Below are 21,544 nucleotides of genomic sequence, written 5' to 3' on the forward strand. Positions count from 1 at the left end.
GTCTCAGAATTTGTACAGATTTTTTTACTCCTTTATGGTCTCATAGCATTGTCTATTTGGGAAGTATTGGCTCACTGAGTTATCCAGATCTTCCAAATGTTGATGCTTTTCATTTTCAATGACAAAAAGTCTTATTTGTTAATATCCCCATCAATCTCATCAGAAAAGGCTTTTAGGTATTGGGAAGCTGTCAAGCTCACAGTGGCAGGTGCAAGCTTTCCAAAATTCTAATTTTTACTTCAAAGTTTGAATTTTATCATTGTCAGAAAACACTGTTAGTTTTCTCTGAAGTGACAGGCTCACTTCATTCATTTTCAAGGAAAACATTGCCAAATGCCATGTCTGAATAACCATAGTTTGTCTGCCAGTTGTTCTTTCGAGTAAACAAGTTGTTCTATGAAAGAAGTGGCTAGTTCAGTTTGCACACCAAACAATTTTACTTGTAGGCAATCATTGTCTCTTAGAATATTTTGAGAACTTTATGCACACTTCCCACATCCTCAAACAGAATATTAAAAAGATGTGTACTTGAGTTTCAGGATTTAATTAGATTTTTGTTGTTGTTGCTAACATTTGCTTGCTTTGTTTTTTTACTGTAAATGCATGGCACTGAAGAATATAATTACTACCAGGACACACTGGTACAACTGCCTTGGTTGTAATAAGGTTACAGTCAGTTTTACCCACCATTACTTCTACATCATCAGTGCAAATGTCCACAAGGTAAAAAGAGCAAATAACACGTTAGAATTATTACTAAAGTAGTTTGACCTCAAGGGTTCCTTAAAGGTGTCTTGGGGACCTCACTCTGAGAACCATTGCCCTAGGAGGAAGGGAATATAGTAAGGAGGTTGAGTAAAGGCTCTGTGATTGTGGACAGACTGAATCTCTGTGATATTGGGCAAGTTGCATAACCACCAAGCCCCATGTGCCACACTTCTAAAACAGGAATAATGGATCTTACCTCACAGGGTAATCCAAAGATTAAAGGAGATCACTTAGGACAGCACCGGACACATAGTAAATGCAATAGATATTGACTATGATTATTAATATTTATATTACCACTTAAAAATACTTTATTCATTTATTTGAGAGAAAGCATGAGCTGAGGGGCAGAGGGAGGGGGACAAGCGGACTCCCCGCTGAGCCTGATGTAGGGCTCCATCCCAAGACTCTGAGATTACTACCTGAGCTGAAGTCAGACACTTAATTGACTGATCCCCCCAGGCACCCCTATTACTACTTTTTTTAAGATCAAGAAGCAATGAAATGAGTAAATCAGAATATCTGCTGTACTTGCCGGAATTTGTTTATGCTATGCCAATCCAACTTTAATTCTAATTTCCTCTGTGGGTACAAACTGCATGCAGATATGTTTCTTTTTCCCTATATTGAGTGCAAAGATTTGTCCTTCATATACCGGTTTTGCAAATCCTTGTGTAGTTAGTCATAAGAGATATTTCTTGGTAGTTAGAGTCCGTGGTGATAAATGAGAGATGGTCTTTTGACTGAGACCCACGATCCACCAATCCCTTATCATATGTGGGAAGCAGATATTACCAATGCTTTACACTATGATCAGAAAGCTAGATCACAAGGTGTTAAAAAGACCCCTTTTGCCTAAGACTGAGACTAAACACTTGAGAAATCTTTCCTAGAATGTTTATACCCTTGCCCAAATCTCAGTCCTTTAGATTTTACCACTTTGTGGAGAAAACTGAATTCAAGGAAAATAGACACTAAAGAGAAAAGGGAACAAGTGGGTACTTGCTTCAACAAAGGGCAAGGAATGTGTGTATTTGTGTGTCTGTGCACACGCGCATGCACGTGCATGAGTGCATACGTGTGCACAAGTGCATGTGGATCTTGTACTCTCACAAACAGTAATTTGGCAGAGACTGAGTACTGGAAAACTCTAAGCTCACAGCCCCATATAACTGATAGAAATGGGGAATAGGTGGGTATAAGGCAAAGAGACCCAGGCACAGTGTGCCTGCATATTTTATCTCTATGTATATTTTTTACTACCTCAAAGAAATATGCTCTCTCTTACTTTCCTTGAAATTATAAGAGATTCACTTGGTCTATTTTTTTTTTTTTTTACCACTTTTGATAGTGACCTGAGTTAAAAAAAACCCCAAAGGGCAAAGCTGTTTACAACAAGAAGACAATGATGCAAGCTTATTTATACATGATATTTGGTTTCAGTGTTGGGAAAAATAAAAGAGTGGTAGTGATGGAGTTGAAATGAAGACTGTTTTCCCTATATAAGGACAGCACCTCCCTCTGGCTGTACCACGTAGAAGCATGGATCCACAATAGCTACAATGTCCTATTTTCACGTTCAGGATGGAAATCTGGATTTTTACATTAAATCTTCAAATTTATAAAATGTTGCCTCAAACTGGATAGGACAAACAAATAATGTTTGCAGGGTTTGCAAGCTGCCAAATTTTAGGTTTCTCCTAAGATACAATTATATTTCTCTTCCACCTCATGGGCCAATAAACTTGGCATTTGACTCACTCCATCACTACTCATTGAGGGTTCAGAGGTGGAAACAAGATAGAGAGGAGCCTTGATCTCCCTCCAGTGGTGAGAAAGTGCCAAAACAACTAGCTGAACACTATGCAGCTCACATGTGAAACTCGTTAAAATCAGCAAAGCTGACTCTGGCTATTCCGTGTGAGATGTGAATCATATAGTAATTTTAATGTTGGTGCAGATTAGACTGTATAGACATGAATATATGAGTCTAGTGTAAAGGATCACCTCACCCACTAGCCAGAGGAGAATCTGGCTAATTTGATCCCTGTTTTAAGTATTTAATAGTAGCGTAGTCCTTATTAATTAATGGAGAACATCTTATATCCCTTTGTTTAGAAACTTAACCTGAGGAGAACATTCTTAGGGTGGGTAATGGGATATATTTTGCAATTCTAAAAAAAATTAAATAGAATGTTAAATAGGTCAATAGTAAAGAGCTAATAAAGATTCTTGAGAAAGTTGTAAAACATATCCCACGACAGCCTTGTTTCATTTTGTTTCATTTGGATACCCATGTTGTTTTAGAACACCATTCCCAAGAATTATATGCCTGTAGTTCAAATGTCAGCTTTCAAGGATGATTCCCTCTGAAGACTCATTTCCTTGCTGTTTTGCCCTCCTTGACACACTCAGATAATTTAATGAACTGAAGTACAATTGCTTTTAGAAGCTCAATACTTCATTATACTTTTGTTTTAAAAACAGTTTTTGAGTTGAAAGTATGTCAGCAAAACCAACCAAAAGAATGTGGATGTTGTTACAAGGTCAGCTTTTCAGAAGCTGTAGGCAGGCGCTATTGGCATTCTGTCCAACAATCACCATGGGCAGCAGAGCCTTTCACAGGCAATGAGTCAGCAGCTCTGACAACACTAAATACGGTAACCCATTAATGTGCAAGATAATAGGCACACATGCTCCCTCAGAAAGCACTGGAGAGAGGAAATAGTTTATTTTTTATACTTCTGTAGAAGGAAGTTGGAATAGGTCATTAAAACTCAGATGTTAGTTTGTGTATGTGTTCATGTATGTGTGTCTGTGTTAGAATCTGGATTAAAATATTTATACATAGGGATTTCTTCCATAAAGGAAAACATATTCAGATAGAGAGTTGCAATATCAGAAGTGAGGCATTTCAAATGGGATATTGTTGACAAAGAGGGAGTCATGTTTTAGATCCGGGCTGTCCAGTCTAATAGCTACTGGCCACATGTGGCTATTTTAGTTGAAATGTGCCTAATCCAAATTGAGATATACTGTGAAATGTAAAACATACAATGGATTTTAAATACACAGTATGAGACGTGAATGAATCGTATCTTACCAGTATCCTTTTAATATTGATTATTGATTATGTTGAAATGATATTTTTGATAGATTAAGCAGAATACATTTGAATTAATTTCACCTGTTTTTATTTTTTAATGTGGTTACTAGAAAATTTTAAATTATGTATGTGGCTGGCATTATATTTCCATTGGCCAGTGCTGCTTCAGAAGAAATTTGATATCATCTCCTTCTAGTATCTCTCCTCTCTCTCTCTTTCTCTTTTTCTTTCTTTCTTTCATACACACACACACACACACACACACAGACACACACGAAGGAAGAAAAAGGGGGGCCACAGTAGTGAGCCATTTGAAAAACATAGTCTTTATAATTGCATTGATGGTGCTGATATTGAAGATCCCAGTGCTCTATGCTGAAGAATGGGTACAAAATAGGCCTTTAGCACCAAAAGACATCTTACCCTGAATTGCCAATCGACCTCCACTTTGGGTCTAAGGGCATTTGTTGTAGTTCATTTAAGTCTGGCCTCCTTAATAAGAATGAAAGGGCACTGCTGAATATGTGAGAAATGTCTTTCTTTTACCACTCTTAAGAACAAAATGAGCTCTGTAGAAATGAATTGATGTTGCTTCCTGAACTTTTAATGTTTTAGACTTGGATACTCTCAAGAATGGTTTGACTGTGATGGTCAAAATTGTACTGTACCACATGGAGCTAAAACTTTTATTTAATAAGAATTTTGATAAAAGCGAAATCTAGACTCTAATTTGGCTACTTAAATTAGACAGTGAAAAATTGTACTATCTATATTTGTCTGGATGTGGTTCCTGTGTTTTTGAGTATGGTTTGTCTCCGTTCATAGTTATTCCCGAATTCTGGCAGTATTGAGAGGTTCCTAGCAGCCTTTCTCCTGTACCTGCTTCTCTATTCTATTCTTTCCTGCTTCAGAATCCATTCCATCACCTGGCTTAGTTCATCTTTTCTTAGCCTCAACTCCTTGGAGGACTTTGGAGTCCTGGCATTAACAGATGCTAATTTGGGGTACCATACTCACCTATGTCTTATCCTTAAATTTTTCTTTTTATCCATTTTAACTATTAACTTGAATTTTTATGAACACAGCTGGAAAACAAACAGCTGAGCAGAGATTTCATTAATGGTGTCTAGACCATTCTGAATGATTGCCCATAAATGGTGTATTCTGGCAATAAAAAGGTGTTCCTGGCTCCTGAGCTGGTTGGAAGAAAAGGTGAGGTCCCTTAAATGTTTCTTCATTAGAGCTCTGCAATGTCTTCCCTCCTTCTCAAATAAATAACCTTAATCTTGTTCTTCAAATTCAGATATTCAGGTCTCTGCGGGGAGACTTCTATTAGAAAGTGGCTCATCGGGATCCCTGGGTGGCGCAGCGGTTTGGCGCCTGCCTTTGGCCCAGGGCGCGATCCTGGAGACCCGGGATCGAATCCCACGTCGGGCTCCCGGTGCATGGAGCCTGCTTCTCCCTCTGCCTGTGTCTCTGCCTCTCTCTCTCTCTCTCTGTGACTATCATGAATAAATAAATAAAATATTAAAAAAAAAAAAAAAAAAGAAAGTGGCTCATCATTCTCCCCTCAAATCTCTTTCTTGTATTCTTCCTTTTCTTTTTTTTTTTTTTTGTATTCTTCCTTTTCTAAATGGATATATGTGAAATTGAGTGTATTCATTTAAAGTCATGGAACTATTTAAAGAAAAATAAACAGGTTTGCATTTAATCATCTTTCATATATATGATTTCTCATTTAAAAAAGAATGAGCGATCCATTGAGTGTTACAATGTGAACATTTTCATAAGGGATGAAAACTAGAAAAACACTTTTACCATTCTTTGAGGTAATTTTTTTTAATCTTTTCAGTTTGGACAGTGACAGGAAATTGATTTATACCACATTTTGCTTCTTGACAAATTTATTTTTTTTTATTTTAAATTCTTGACAAGTGTTTCTGAGCAATAAAAAAGTGCCTATATTTGGGAAATATATGAAAGCAAGAAAAGTGTAGGTAAGCTAGAACAGGCTTATAGCATTTGCAGAATAGCACTCTTATATTATCTGATTCCAATGGTTGGGACTAAAAAGATGTTGAATAAGAATATGCAAATATGAAAGATGACATAAAATAGACTGACTTAATGACACTCAAATTTTAGATGACTGCATTGCAGTACTGAACAAAACATTTCAACAGCTGGAAATCAGTTTTTCTCTTCTCTTTATTTTAGATTTTATTACTAAGAAATATAGAAATAAGGAATCCTATATTTCTTTTTTTTACAGTGTTTTAATTTCTTTATTTTTTTTAATTTATTTTTTATTGGTGTTCAATTTACCAACATACAGAATAACCCCCAGTGCCCGTCACCCATTCACTCCCACCCCCCGCCCTCCTCCCCTTCCACCACCCCTAGTTCGTTTCCCAGTTAGCAGTCTTTACGTTCTGTCTCCCTTTCTGATATTTCCCACACATTTCTTCTCCCCTCCCTTATATTCCCTTTCACTATTATTTATAGTCCCCAAATGAATGAGAACATATAATGTTTGTCCTTCTCCGACTGACCCACTTCACTCAGCATAACACCCTCCAACTCCATCCACGTTGAAGTAATCCTATATATTCCAAGAATTTATGGGTTATTAATGAAACTTCTTCAGAGAAATCAAAGGAAGACACACACACACACACACACACACACGCGTGCGCGCACTACTGAAGGCCCTCATGTCTGTAAAGTGTGATTTGGGGGAATCTGACAGGCTTGAGAGACTTCAATATAAGAGTAAAAAGCACCTTTGGATTGCTCTCTCACCTGGAAGTTTAGGAAGAAAAGGGGTTAGGGGCAACTAGCAGTTCATCTCAAGTCCTTTTAGCACCCCATCCCATTTAACTGAAAAAAAAAAATGACACAATTGTTAGACATTTAAAGTGAAAGGAGCCTCCAAACATGATTTTTAGCAGGACAATGTGCAGATATAAAAATCCAAACTATACAGTCTTTACTGGTTTCACTAAGATAAATTGTATTAACGAATGAATGGCTTACTTCACCTTTTCTAGGATTGACAGTCTGCTTACTACTGGTGCTCTGCAACACTAAAACTGAAAATAAAATCATGGCTGAGGTATGTCTAATGAAAGAAATAAGAGGAACTTGTAACTAAAACTTCATAAAAGGAACTTATAAACTGTGTTAAAATTCAATAGTGAGATAAGCTGTCCTATAATGGGATTTCCCAAACCACAGAATTACTGCCAAGAACATAAATCCATTCCCAAAACTCAATTCTTTTATCTACAGTAAGAGAACTAGTGGCAATTAAGTACTACTCTGCATGTGTGTATAAACACACATGTATGTGTGTACATGTATATATGTGTAATACCTCTCTCATAGTTGATAGGTTTGAGAGTGAGTTAGAAGGATGACTTAATTTCTCTGGGTGTATGAAAATTGACTTTTTCTTCAAAGAGTCTGTCCTACTCCATAGCAAAACTGTGAGGCTCCTGGAATGACCGGGCCATTCACACTTCAACAAAACGAGTTTTATTGTACTCAAATGCATCAAGTTCTTTGATTAGAATAACATTTGGGCAATCTAGCTTCTAAGAAAATGTATCTATCATTAATTTTTAATAGTAAACTTAAGTACTTATAGAAAAGAGAATATAATTTAACCTGGGTAGTGACACTTTGGATATTTTTTGATATTAGTGCCTATAAATTTTCTGTGATAAAAAGTGAGAACACGTAAGGAAATTGACTGCTGAATGGGCCAAGGGTACAACAGTATGCTAATATACCTAAGAGATCTTCCTTCTTATTTAATAATAGTTAACAAAGATGAACATAATGCTCAAAAACACTTGTCTGCATAGCTATGCCTTTAACCATGCTGGCCTTTACCAGATAAAGTTAAGCCAGTAGGATTCTGAGCATCTTCAAGCAGGGAAATGGTGGTGTGAAGGAGGGGAGAAGAGGTGCTGGTGGGTGGGAATGACTTGCATTTTGATAGGGTGATGTTCGTGTTCCTTTCACTCCAAAGTAACACCAATTGCATAGGAGAGAAGGAGGTAATGATTTCCAATAATCGACCCAGAAAAGACTGAGGGCAGAGTGAAGACCACCTCTAAGCCCACAACTTTACTTGCCTGCCTACTGGGATTGGGGTTTTCTCTTTTGCCTGGCTGAATAATAGAATATCTTAGGATGTTCCAGGGTTCTGGGGAAAAAGTATGTATTAGCAAAAGAATATCTTAATATTGTTATGGCTATGTATTATTTGTTCTTTTGGATTTTTATAGTTGCCTTTCAAAATAGAGACATGGAAAATTATCCTACTTGGAAGATAAATTCTAAAATCTCTGACATTTTTGGTTCAGAGTATGAATGAGGCTTGTTCTCCCAATGTGTCCAAGAGATTAACTTTCACAATTAAGTTTTGTCCTAGCCAGTATTGCAGTTAATGCATGTGCTCTGAGTTTGTAAGAGTGAGATGCTGGAGTACAGCTTAGTGATCAAGAGCATGGAATTATAGCTGTTACTTATTTTCTCTAAAGGTATCTTCTCATCTTGAATGTAAGGATAATAACAGTGCTGACCTAGAATAATCTGGAAGATTGGTTTAGATATTGAGTGTATTGCACCTGGCACATAGCTATCACTCAATAACTCGTAACTGTGCTGGGATTATGAAACAGGGTGAGGGATAGGAAGTTGCTAGATAGAAGTGGGAGATGAGACATTCCCAAAGTGTCATTTCTTTTTTTTTTTAAAGAGATTTTATTTATTTATTCATGAGAGACACACACAGGAGAGAGACAGAGACAGAGACAGAGACATAGGCATAGGGAGAAGCAGGCTCCCCACAAGGAGCCCGATGTGGGACTCGATCCTGGGACCCAGGATCATGCCCTGAGCCGAAGGCAGACACTCAACCACTGAGCCACCCAAGTGTCCCTCAAAGTGTCATTTCTTAAGTGAAAATCTCCTCCCTGTCAATCAGCAACAGCTCTATTGTATCAGCTATTTGAGAGTATCACCAATCCAGCTGAAAGATTGCTGTCCAATCAGAGAAAAGAAAATTGAGTGTGGTGACCATATAAATGAATGAGACCATGCAAGAGTATCACTAAATCCACTGTTCATTGGTAAGCCACCACCCTCCCTAAAACTTCCCCTCCGGAGAATACTCTGAATGTTCGCTTTAGTAGGTTATCTGAAATGGCCTGATCGCTAACAAGGAAAGTCCTCAAAGCATTTCATGCAGTTTCAAATAAAGCTCAGACAGCATTTAGCAAGCATGGGTAGGTGCCAGCAGGCTGGTGTGGGCAGTATATCTGAAGACATGTATCGTGGGTCTCAAGTTTAAAACTGCCTGCTATTTCAGCACAGATTTTTCAGTGGTATTTAAAAATTCCCTAGGGTGAAGTGGTTTTTCCTCATCCTTTTATTCAAATAGACCATGAATACACTGGAGAGAATTAAGCCTCAACTCTAGTATTCACTGTGGTGCCAATCAGGATTCAACTCTAGTATCCACTGTGAATCACAGAGCCTGCCAAAAGTACTATCGGTGTGCCTAGGAAATGCAGCAGCAACCACAAAAAATGTTAGCTGTAAATTCATGCCGAGCGTTGTAAAATGGAAAAGCTAAGGGCGAGGCAGAATTTTATTTTTAGCAATCAACAGGTGGAAGTCTACTCATTTTTCTTCTTTTCTGATTTGCCATAATAAGAATACACAAAAAGCATAGTAAATGCATAGTACAGAGCTGACAGTAAAGGAGGTGATACGGTTTCATGTACTTAATGTGTAATCCTTAATAAGATCTTGTTTTTTTTTTTTTTTAAGATTTTATTTATCCATTCATGAGAGACACAGAAAAAGAGCGAGAGAGGCAGAGACACAGGCAGAGGGAGAAGCAGGCTCCATGCAGGGAGCCCGACGTGGGACTGGATCCCGGGACTCTAGGACCATGCCCCAGGCTGAAGGCAGGCGCCAGACCCACTGAGCCACTCAGGGATCCCCCTTAATAAGATCTTATTCACTCATGAGATTTACTCATGTAAATCTTGGAATTCCATAGAAAACGACAATATTTTGGAGAAACTGTACTAGTTTCAGGTTTAATTACTTTGAAAAAAAATAATTTAACTAAAACAAAAATAATAATAATTTAACTGCTGTGTTTGGCAATGTGGGTCATTAGGAAGTACCAAAAGAAGGTTTTTTTAAAGATCTATTTTCAGAAAATTCACTCATTTATATATTTATTATGAACACTGCAGCTCCTGAACTCATGCCCAGTTGGGAGCTGCGGAAACTACAATGATACATTGGGCCTGGACTCTGTCCCCTATTACATAGAGATCTTGTAGAGGTTTCAGACTCATGATGTAGCTAGCTGGAACTCAATATCAAAAGTGGCAAAGCCAGGGGAGAGATTTATTTAGGATATAAGGATTTTAAAGGATGAAGAAAAATGGAAGAGATTATTCCAATTGGGATGCCTGGGCTCTTCTCTGAAGAAATGTCACTTAAAAGTAGCACACGTCCCTCTCCATGTTGGTGCTTTAAAAACACTTGTAGCCTGAATGAATGAAAGACGTTGGAGGGATGAAGGCTCATGATGCCTAGCACACGCCAGTTACTGAACAAATGCTTCCCCAGTTGAACTGCAGGCCTTAAGGAAGGACATTCCAGTCGAGGAAATGAGCAAACTCATGGGCATGTAGGGTCATGTGGGGGAATGAGAGGAAGGGTACTTGAAAAGGTAGAGGGGGTTAAGCAGGCTGGATTGGTATTAGATGGATGAAGAGGAGCCAGTGTTGGTTTTACAGCTACTGTAGCATGGAGAAAATAATGCTTGACATGATTCCCAAGGCTTTCTGAGATCTGGTGCCTGCCCACACCTCCAGCCTTCTCTGTTATTCCCCTCTTCATGAATGCTGGATTTTGATTCAGTTCCTCAATAAACAGCATTTTGTCTCACTTCCAAGTATCACACATTCTAGTCCTGAAATCTACTGCCATACCACCCTGAACGCACTTGATCTCATCTAGTCCTTCTGGTAATTGTTCCAGGTTTGTCCTTCTACACCCTCTGTCTGGCTGACTCCTACTTACCTCCAGGTCTCAGCTTTAACATCACTTCTTCCAGGAAGCCTACCTACCCTCTGTACTAGGTTAGCTCCCCCTTCTGTGTTCTCCCACTGAGTCTGTACAGTTCACTGTATTTCCCTGGGATTCCCTTTAACTAGTAATCTCCTCATTTGTGTTAGACTCTCTGAATGTAGAGACCTTGCCATATCCCCAGTACTTGGCTTAATTCCTAGAATACTTAGGAAATGCATTTGTTGAATGAATAAAACAAACAAGACTAGAGATGGTATTAGGAATGTTGATCAGACCCTCTGTTAATGAGTAAGAGGAACTCAGGATTTAAAAAAAAGGAAAGTGGTTGGCAATAGTGTATGGTGGTGAAAATGTTATACAAATTAAATAGTAACAATTGTGGACATTTATTGAGTGTCTACCATGCCACGTTCTGTGCTAATTGCTTTCCAAGAATTATGTCATTTAATCCTCACATAATATTATGAGGAAGATACTGCTTATAAGAAAATGAAATCATACATACAATTGCATATAAATAAAACCTGACCTACTTGCAAAAACATTGTGCCTCAACCTTAAATACCATTTGTGGTTTTGGCTACCACAGCTCACAAGATTTATATGAAATATCTGAAGGGAATAGTCTGTATAAAGACAGACTAAAAAAATATGGAGTATTCAAAAGAAGATGTGAAGTCTCTAAAGCTTTGAATGGTCTGGAAAAGATGACAACAGACATATCTACAGGAAATTCACTAAAACTTCAAAGAGGTAAGTTGAAGATCCATAAAAGCATGTACTACTAATATTACTAAGACTAGGTTGAAAATAGAAAATAATATTTAAACTTTCAAATGACTCATGAGTCATTACAACTGTAATGAATTACTATTGGACATTGGGATTTAGAGGCAAATTCTTAATCTGACAGTAAGGAGAATAACTATATTATTCCATAACACATTTCCTCGTGCCATCATAATAGGAAAAAATACATTTTTAACAGGACCAAGAGTCAATGCACTAATGTTATGTTCTTTAGTGACATTAAACAGATATTCATAAATACTCAATTATAGCAGCTTTTTCCATATCTGCCTAGTATTGTGTCTATCCCTAAGGTCAATAAACCTTCATTAAGTACTAAGAGTGACGAGGCGTGCCACAAGCTAAGAACCCAAATTTCATTCTATTTTGAGGTAGAGACATTGGCTTCAAATCCAAAGATGATTAAGAGCATCTAAAAAGGAAGGGGTCTAATTACCATCATTACTATAAAAAGACTGTGTCCCAAGGGGAGAATAGGAGTAAAGTAGGTATGTACAAGCAGGGAAAACAACATACACACACACATACACAAATACACCCCTCCCTTTTTCATTGTTTTTAGTTGATTCACATAACTAGAATTTTGCTCTTAAGGTAGAATGGAGAGTTCACCTGACTCATACTTTTTCTGCTTTATAATTCATTTTTAGTGCTTTGGCAGTAAATCCAGATGCTTGGAAGGTCAACTTTTTCTCTTTAAACACTTTGCTGTTAGAACATGAGGGTTTTCATTTTCTGTGCCAGATGCCAGAAAGCAGCGTTAACCAGTCATCTGCTTGGCTGATCTAAGCAATGGGGAATCTTAAAAAAAAAAAGGAAAAAAAAAGTATGACTCCTTTGGCTTTCAAGTTCTCCTGTGTAATTGACTTTATCTAAAACTTTGAGTTTGGGGCTTTTTGTTTTGTTTTGTTTTGTTTTGTTTTTGTATGGGAAGAAGTATCAGTTTTGAGATAAGTGAGGTATGCAAATACCTGCCTGGAATAACAAGGAACACCATGGAATCTGAAAGGCACACTTTATGCCATTTTTATATTCCTATCCTACTTCCATATACAGACTAAAACCAGAACAACAAAGTGAAATCTACAAGATCCCCTCAATTTCCTATGGCTGCTTTGGATCATGTATAACATCATTTTGCAGTGAGGTGGCTGACTACATGACAGGAGAGAATGCAGCAAAACAAAGAAATGACTTTAAAGGTTTTTGAAAAATGTTTTTAAACAGAATGGGGCCTATGTCAAAGAGAAAGTGAGTAATATCACACTAGACATCAAATGAAAAAATAAGGTTATAAACATCAATGTGCTTGGCAGAAACAACCCCAAAATTTCTTCATAAAAATCATACCTGCCCCTCCAGTTTTTCTCTCCAGAGATCAACAGGCCACCAAAGAATTTTATCCACTCAAAATAGCACATTTTGGATGAGAGTTATTCAAATAAACTGTTTAAAATGGAAACAACACTCAACACATGTTAATGTCATTTGCCAGAGGAGCCCCAGAAATGAAGCTCTATCTTTAAAATGAGGGAGGGAACTTCCTAGATGTATTTCACTGATTGTGGGTAAAATGTCCCTGCAGGAAATCTGCCAGGGCTTCACAGAATTCTTACTTGTGTGTTGCAGCCATTTCATAGACACATCAATTCCCAAGATCATAATATCCCCTTACCCATATCACCTTAAAAGCTGATTGATAAACACTAGGATAGCCTTTCAAACACCTCTGGGAAATCACTATGATGTCCATTTTCAAGATGAGAAATGCAGACAGAGATACATTTGCAAGCCAAGCACGAATGGGCAGAGGGAGGTGAGCAGAATGGAATTCAAGAGCATCAAATTTCCAGCCCTCGGTACAGAGTGTTCTTATCTCTAAAGAAATTCTAATAAAGGCCTGAACCATTACAACTAACTCTGAAATAGTAGAACACTGGCTTCAAGGATAAAGTTTTAATACTGTTACAATATGTGGATTACTTCCTAAAACATGAAATTGAAAAATTAAAACAGAAACAACAGTACCATATTAAGAAGATATCAAAGATGGTCCAAAATTTACCTTTCTTTAAAAAAAAATTTATGGGTAAAATATTTCAACACTAAAAATAAGATACATTTACTTATACTAACATATAAATACAACCCTCTACTGTAATTATGCAATTTATCTAATTAATTTCTTGAAGACAAAGAGAAACAGAAATACAACATCATCTGGAGCAAATTTTGAAGAACCCCAAGAATCTAGGTAAATTTAAATGCTTGTTATTTGACTGATCTTTGAACACATCTTCAGAGTTGGGACCAATCTTTTAAAGAAATCTGAAGGAAGCAACACTAAATGTCTTGTGTCTAGTGGCATCATTGTCACTGTGATGACATCCCAAAGAAAAGAGTAACACAGTACAGACCCAAAGGGTTCTATTACTGAATGTCTCCATCTGCTCCAATTTCCCTTTACCTACAACAATGTATTTCAAGTCCCTCCAGTTCCTATGCCTCTACCTTGTTCAAAACCACTGTTCTGGTTAAGTCATCTCATTTGGATTATTCACTATAATCTCCTAACTAGTCTCTCTGCTTCTACTCTTACCCCACTTCAACCCGTTCTTCAGAGAAAACTAGAGTGATCTTTTAAAATGAAAATATGATCACATCATCCCTTAACCTTCTTTATACTTTTCCCTGGCTTTCCATTGTCCCTGCAGGAAAGACCAAAAGGCTGAACATACTGTAGAATCCTTTCCGGGGATAGCTCTTGCCTACTTTTTTAGCCTGACCTCCACCATGACCACCCAGCCCCTGTGGGTTCCTGTCACAGCCTTCTTGCAGTTGTGAAATGTATCAATCTCTTCCCAACTCAGATCTTTTGAACCTAGTGTTTCTCTGCTTGCAAAATTCTATCACTCAACTCTGCTAACTTACTCATCCTTCAGGTTTCAACATCAATGTTACTTCCTCAGAAAGACACCTTTCCTGATTGCCCAAATGAATTTCGATTTCCCTATTCCTTTTTTTCACAGCACCTATTCTTTTTCCATCATATATTTTCATGCATTCATTCATGCCTTTAGGCACATGCTCATTCAACAATTATGGCTCAGCACAACTATGCACCAAGTATTGCTTTAAGTGCTAGAGAGCCATGGTCCATGCTCTCATGGAACCTATATTGATGTGTTGCTGTACCTTTATTTGTGTGTTTATTTGATGTTTGTCTTTTTCTTTAGGATCATGAGTTCTATGAGACCAAATAATACAAAAAGTAAAGAGGCTAGAACCTAATAAAATTTCTATAATTCCTTAGTGACAAAGCTAGCCCCAGAAGCCAGTCCCTAGTAGTGCTCTCCTTCATTTTTAGGAACATATGAAATAGTGAGGGCAGCAAAGACCACTAGTATTCTCTTTCTACCCTGGAAACGCAGCTATACTACATTTCCCAGATTTCCTTGCAGTGAAGTAGCCAATGATATGTGAGCCACTTCCAGGCCTGCCTCTATAAAGCTTCCACGAGTGCTGATCTATACTCTTTCTACTGCTGGCTGGACCAGAGGACTCTGTAGTTTAAGAGGATGGACCCGATTCTCTGAATCACAAAATGGAGGAAAGCCACCTACTGACCAAGAAAGATCACCTGAGATTGGTGCATGAAACAGAAATTTTGGGGATTTATTTGTAATAATAGCAAATATTATTACCTATTATTTGTTATACATTTGGCTCTTCTACAAACATTAGCATTTAGGGACATTAGCCAAAGTGGCTAATGTGCGTTATCCCATTTTGAATCCTGGCGTATTTCCTAAAGAGGGCCACTGGACAGTTACCCTTGTATTCAAGTCAAACGAAGATCATAGATGGTCCTTTTTTAATGCCTCTCACAAGTCTGTAAACCTCTTGAGCATAAAAATTGTCAATGCCAAGTCAATGTCCAATATTAAGAGCAACAATTTGAATATGTGATCTATGCTTTAAAAAATGTAGCATGAAATTTGACACTTCTGATGTCATATTTCTTATAAAATAAAAATCCAAAATTGATGTTTTGTCCCAAGATAAAAGACATTGACTTGTGGTGAATTGAGTGGTTAAAAATTAAAACTGGTGATTATTTACTCTAGTAAATTAATTTGCTTAATAGCTCAAACTGACTTTTGGATATTATGTACACATAATTCTGGACATAAGCTACACTTTTTTCACAATAAAGCACAAAATATGTTTTTTTTTTGTTATTTTTATGAGCCATATCCTTTTAATTTTATGTAGAATCAAAAATGCTTAAATCTAAAACACCAGTTTATTAGTAATCCTAAGCATAAATACATTTTGAGTTTGATATAGACAAATAAGGTAGGAATTTAATAAATGTGTCTAGTCCGTCACTGTGATTTTTCATCATCTCATGAAGAGTGTTTTATTGCTATTTGGGTCATTCTAAGGTGACTGATACCATGACCTTTTAAGATATTGTATTAAAGGGTAAGGGTGGCTGAAAAATTAGGAAGCATAATCAGACATTCCTCAAAACAACAACAAAGGCCAAACAAGAAAATACATTTCCAGTCAGTACATTTAAAATTATCATACCCTATCCAGCTAAAACCATAAATAGGAAGGGCTGGGATTTCTGGGATGTTATGTCTCTATCTCTGTTTCTTGATCTCTGTATTAGATTAAGGGAGTAGAGGGAATTGTGTCCAGAGGATATATTAATAAATGAGATGCACTATTACACAAAATAGTTACAAGACAACAAAGTGAGTTAACAAATGGAAAATGATGTTAGCCAGCTTCTAAAGTCAACTAAGGGAGCACCCAAATTATTTGTTTCTTACCCCCTTCCAGCCTTTCAGAAAAGATGCTGCAGGAAACTAAAGAGACTCTGCATTTATTCCAATAACATTTATCATATGTCCTTCTTCAAAGTTCTGGTCTAGGAACCTGTCTTCATCGTTGGTGTTGATGCAACTTCTCCACGCTCCACACACCCTCCATACATCTGATCTCTTATTGAGATCTGTTCTTTCCTTCTAAATACAGAGATACATATTTGCAGACTATTTTATAAACAGAGATATCTAGAATGGAAGGGGCTGGCTGTATTACTAAAGTTAATATCCCTTTAACAAAGCCTAAAGTAATCTTCCTCTTCTCTCAGTCAATGTAATTCTCAATTACCTACCCACACCACAGGGTAGAATTAATAACACTCTCAACCTTTGCCAGCTTCATGAATAGGTTCAAAAACTATATGTAAATTTTATTAACAGCAAAGAGCAATATCTTAGTATATTATGGGTTTACTGTAAGTGGTTAACATTGAGGGTCATAAACACATTTAAAATCACATCATTCATTTAATTAAGTCCTTCACATAATGTAAAAATCTCCAAAGGTCTTCCAGAATCAGAATCTACAGACTATAGCCCAGCTTTATGCTAATCTCTGTTTCTAAGAAGATGACAACTCCTACATTATGTCAAAAGCTATGCAATAAACAAGCTGAGAAACTTGGGGAAAGATTGAATTTTCTTCTAGTGTGAAAGTGATCATAATGAATACATCCAGTTTACAGTCTCACACACGTGCACTCAAAACTCTTAAAGGGCAACAACTAAAAGAATGAATTTACCATTTTGAAAATAAATTCAAATACTTCTATATATTAAAATACGTTCTTGAGTACAAGAACATTAGAAGGAATGTGATGAGCTGTTTAGAATCTTATGTCTTTTTATATTTACTGTAATAAAGGATTCATTGTGCAAAGGTCTGAACATTCTGGCAGCTGCAGCAACCCTAGGAAACACTAATGCCAGATACATTTTATATCCATATTAGGCTGAAGCAAAAAGACGGGTTGATGTGAACTGCAAATTGGGGTTTTCTTCTGCTCAAAATTTTTGTAGAACATCAGTAATGTTCTCTTTAGATTATAAAGTGAGGTGCCAAATTTTGCATTCCTACATTATTCCTGATGATCACAAGCACACAAATCAGAGATTATATCAAACCTGTAACTTGAAAATAAAGTTAGAGATGTTTGACTTCACATCCTGGGAGAGATTTTAGCTCCTCTGAAGAATTCAAGATATATTTCAAAGCTTGTCATTCCACAAAGTCTTTTGAAATGATGACTGTGTTTAAGTTGGAATCTTTAAAAACTTACTTTATTAGCTGCCATGTAATTGTATGCTTTACATATGTCAATTAATACAAAGATCATATATAGTCATAAATAATTAACATCCACAAAAATGTCCTCTTGGTAATAATACAGTCAGCTGCTCCATGCCCCAGGAATCATCAGCCTTGTGGCTTTGTGGACCCTCCGTCTCCTTTATTTTTATGTCATTTCACTCTCTGTATGTATTTCCACTGCTTATTAAGAACTCCACTAGAGGGTGAATAGGACAATAAATGGATATAAATGGACTAAGATCTATCAAGGGAAGGCTGAAACTACTTACTCAAATGGGGTTGGGTTTATTTGTGGACTTCAAATATCTGTGTTATTCCTGTTTTTTTGCTATCTCCCATAATCAGATTGGCCATTTTAAGAGTGATAGATAATTTAGAGAAAACAACCTAATATGCAAGTCGAAGAAAGACGTGCTATTTTTTTTTTTTTTGAAAGACGTGCTATTTGGTGAGTGTAGAGTTTTGTTCTCGTAATTTAAGTTTGGGTTATAAGGAGTTCACAATTTTTATAGGTATATAAAGATGATGCTTGATGATGTCTGGGAATTTGATAAATCATGTAATTGGGGAATAAACAATCTGATTGTTGTGGATTATATAATGATAATAATTTTATTCAGATTTCATAATGGCAACTATCCCTAAAATGTAAGGCAGAAAACACAATTCTAGATTTTAAAAAAGATAACCTCTATCATTTAATCTAAAATATATTTAAGGACAAATTTGGAATAGTGGTCAGGATCTTCTGGCCAACAGTCTATTTATTGAAACTGTGGCTCTTGGTGATACTGTTGCCAACATTTCAGATTCACCCAGTGAGTATATCCTCCAAACTTCTGAAGAGAATAATAAAGAATAAATAGATCTCATTAAAGACCAAAATGTGTGGAAATGAAGGTAAATTACAACTAGGCTAATTAGCACATTATTGATAGGTCTTTTGTCATACTGTATTTAAACTCAGGAGCTGTGGATGGGCTCCTGCCATTTAAGAATGATTCTTGTCACAAAATAAGACTGTGCTAATGCAAATCACATGCTTCTTTTTTGTGGCCTCCTTTTTTTTTTTTTTTTTTTTTGCGCCGGGGGGGTGGTGGTGGTGGTGGTATTCTTTATCTCCATACTTTTTAATGAAAGTTAATTTTGAAAATTAAAACTAACATTATGTATTCTTCTAATATTGATATTTCAAAATGCTTGGGGTGCATGTTTTACTATCACGATGAGAAACCATGGGTTCTGATTGTGGTTAAAAGCACCAGTAGTAAACATAAAGGAGGCCCAGAGAGGCTAAGCACCATGACACATCTTGGCACCCTGCTTTTAAGTTACATATTCATTCTACCCACTGAACACTGGCAGTGCCTCCAAGTTAAAAGAATGTTACCAGAAATAGGCACTGAATTCCTTTTTTCTCCTAGTCACAGGCTCCGGCCCCACCTAATATCCAGAGATGTTTGTAACAGCCTGTTGCTGAGTTATGGCATGCTAGTTACTGGCATGGATTCCAGGTTAGTGTTCAACAACTTGGGACAGGTCAGCACTGCTGCGACATTTCTGGGAGGGTTTGAAGCAGAGAGACTTAGCACTGGAGCCAAGGCAACATGATTCCCCAGGAAAGCCAGCCTAAAGTAAAGTGGAATGTGCAAGCTATTTTCCTGTCAAGAGACTGTGCTCCCTCTACTAAGGTGGCAAGACTGTGTACTTGAATGGCATTCAAGAGTTTTAAATAGTGAAGAAAAGGTGCTCTTTCTCAAACCACTAGGCTTTCTCAGAGCCCCAGGGCATATTAACATAGAGGGTGGGAGTTGCCTGGAGACACTCAGCTTCTATTTGGGGAACCACTAATGGGGACCCCAGTGCTATGCCAATTGCCTTCATCCTTTTTGTTCTGAGGCCACTTTTGTTTTTGCTGTAGGATGTTCCAGAGGATCCCCAGAATGCCTCTAGCTCCTCACAGACTTTGTGGCTGTGGAGAGAATGCGGTGAGACCTTCATTGGAATCTCTCAGCTCTATTCATACCTGAAGCACAGTATTTGGTCATCTGGGGCCACACTTTTACAAGCGCTGATATCTGATGGGAGGGAGAGGGTTGAGTCAGAGACTAGGGGAGTCTCTCCCAAAAAGAATTCCAGGGCAGCCCATGTGGCTCAGCGGTTTAGTGCCGCCTTCAGCCCAGGGCATGATCCTGGGGACCTGGGATCGAGTCCCACGTCAGGCTCCCTGTATGGAGCCTGCTTCTCCCTCTGCCTGTGTCTCTCTGCCTCTCTCTGTGTGTGTCTCTCATGAATAAATAAATAAATAAAATCTTTTAAAAAAATCCAAACTATTAGAGGCTGGACTGGTTAAATGATTATTAGTAAAGTTCCATATGGAGAAGAGAAAACTCAAGAGATATGTGATGAAGCTGCATGGCAGAGGGAAGGTCTGGACATAATAAACTGAAGAATGCATTCAGAGTTCCAATAGAACACCCTGGGCTGTCCTGGTCAGGGATGAGCTCCAGGCACCTGAGAGGGTAATTTTCCAGGATTAAACTGTAATTTTTCTTTAAAAAGATTTTTATTTATTTATTCATGAGACACACAGAGAGAGAGAAGCAGAGTCATATACAGAGGGAGAAGCAGGCTCCTTGCAGAGAGCCCGATGTGGGACTCAATCTCTGACCTGGGATCAGAGACCCTGAGACACCCTGAGACAAAGGCAGACAATCATTGAGCTACCGAGGTGTCCCCAGGATTAAACTGTATTAATCAGGTGCCTCACTCACCACAGGGTACACAAATTATTCAATAAATGTTAATTATCACAATTAATAATTATACTGGTTTTTAGGCATGGAATTGATACATGACTAGGAAGTTTCTGTAGGTCTCAGAGGTTCTCTGATTTGGTAGTTCCAAGTCTTATTGTCATTGGCTTAGGTTCACATATTATCACCTCTGGGTTCTAGAAATATTTGAGGTTTTATTTTAATATTTATTTATACTAGCAACAACATTTATTATATATTACCTCATCAATGATTTGATTATTGACTTTTATCCTCTAGGCTGGGAGGATAATGGTGCCTAATATATTTTCAAATCCCTTCCTAAAAGAAAAAAAAAAACCAAAAAAAAAACCAAAACCCCAAACAAAACACAATAATTAAAAATCCCAAACCCGTCCTTTGCATGCAGCAAAAAAAGCAGCCAGAAGTCCATAGCAAAAAAATAAACTCTGGTTTTAAGAATAAATTTTGAAATTTTAATACAAAAATAGATAGTAGCCAGTTATGGGGTAGACTAGGGGAAGGGCTGGAAGGAATGTAAACTCTGGCCTGATTTGTACAGATGAAGCAAACAATCAGCCTAGGCTTAGGGAGATATTCTCGGCAGCTGGACAAAGCATAGCACCCAGAGAATCTGGCAGTAAGCAAGAGGTCCAGAAAGATTGGTAGGAGGATGAAGGGTTGGGTACTTGTACTTAGCATGTGACCTGAATTATAGCAGCATTTGATAAGTGTTTATAGGATG

At 37.4% G+C, this 21,544-nt stretch overlaps 1 protein-coding gene across 39 annotated transcripts in view; it reads right to left on the bottom strand.

Annotated features, from left to right (window-relative positions):
* The window catches only part of DTNA (dystrobrevin alpha), a 371,751-nt gene that overhangs the window by 212,322 nt on the left and 137,885 nt on the right, over window positions 1-21,544 (bottom strand). Inside the window, exon 1 of one of the 39 annotated variants that reach the window (XM_049112763.1) lies at window positions 6,677-6,700. The exons of 37 other annotated variants lie outside the window; for them this stretch is intronic. The gene's annotated coding sequence lies outside the window, so the exon portion shown is untranslated. Of the gene's footprint in view, window positions 1-6,676; window positions 6,750-21,544 lie in introns of those variants that run through there. One more of the 39 variants, XM_049112790.1, reaches the window with a different exon arrangement.

This window comes from Canis lupus, chromosome 7 (genome assembly GCF_003254725.2).
Source record: "Canis lupus dingo isolate Sandy chromosome 7, ASM325472v2, whole genome shotgun sequence".
Taxonomy (NCBI): Eukaryota; Metazoa; Chordata; class Mammalia; order Carnivora; family Canidae; genus Canis; species Canis lupus.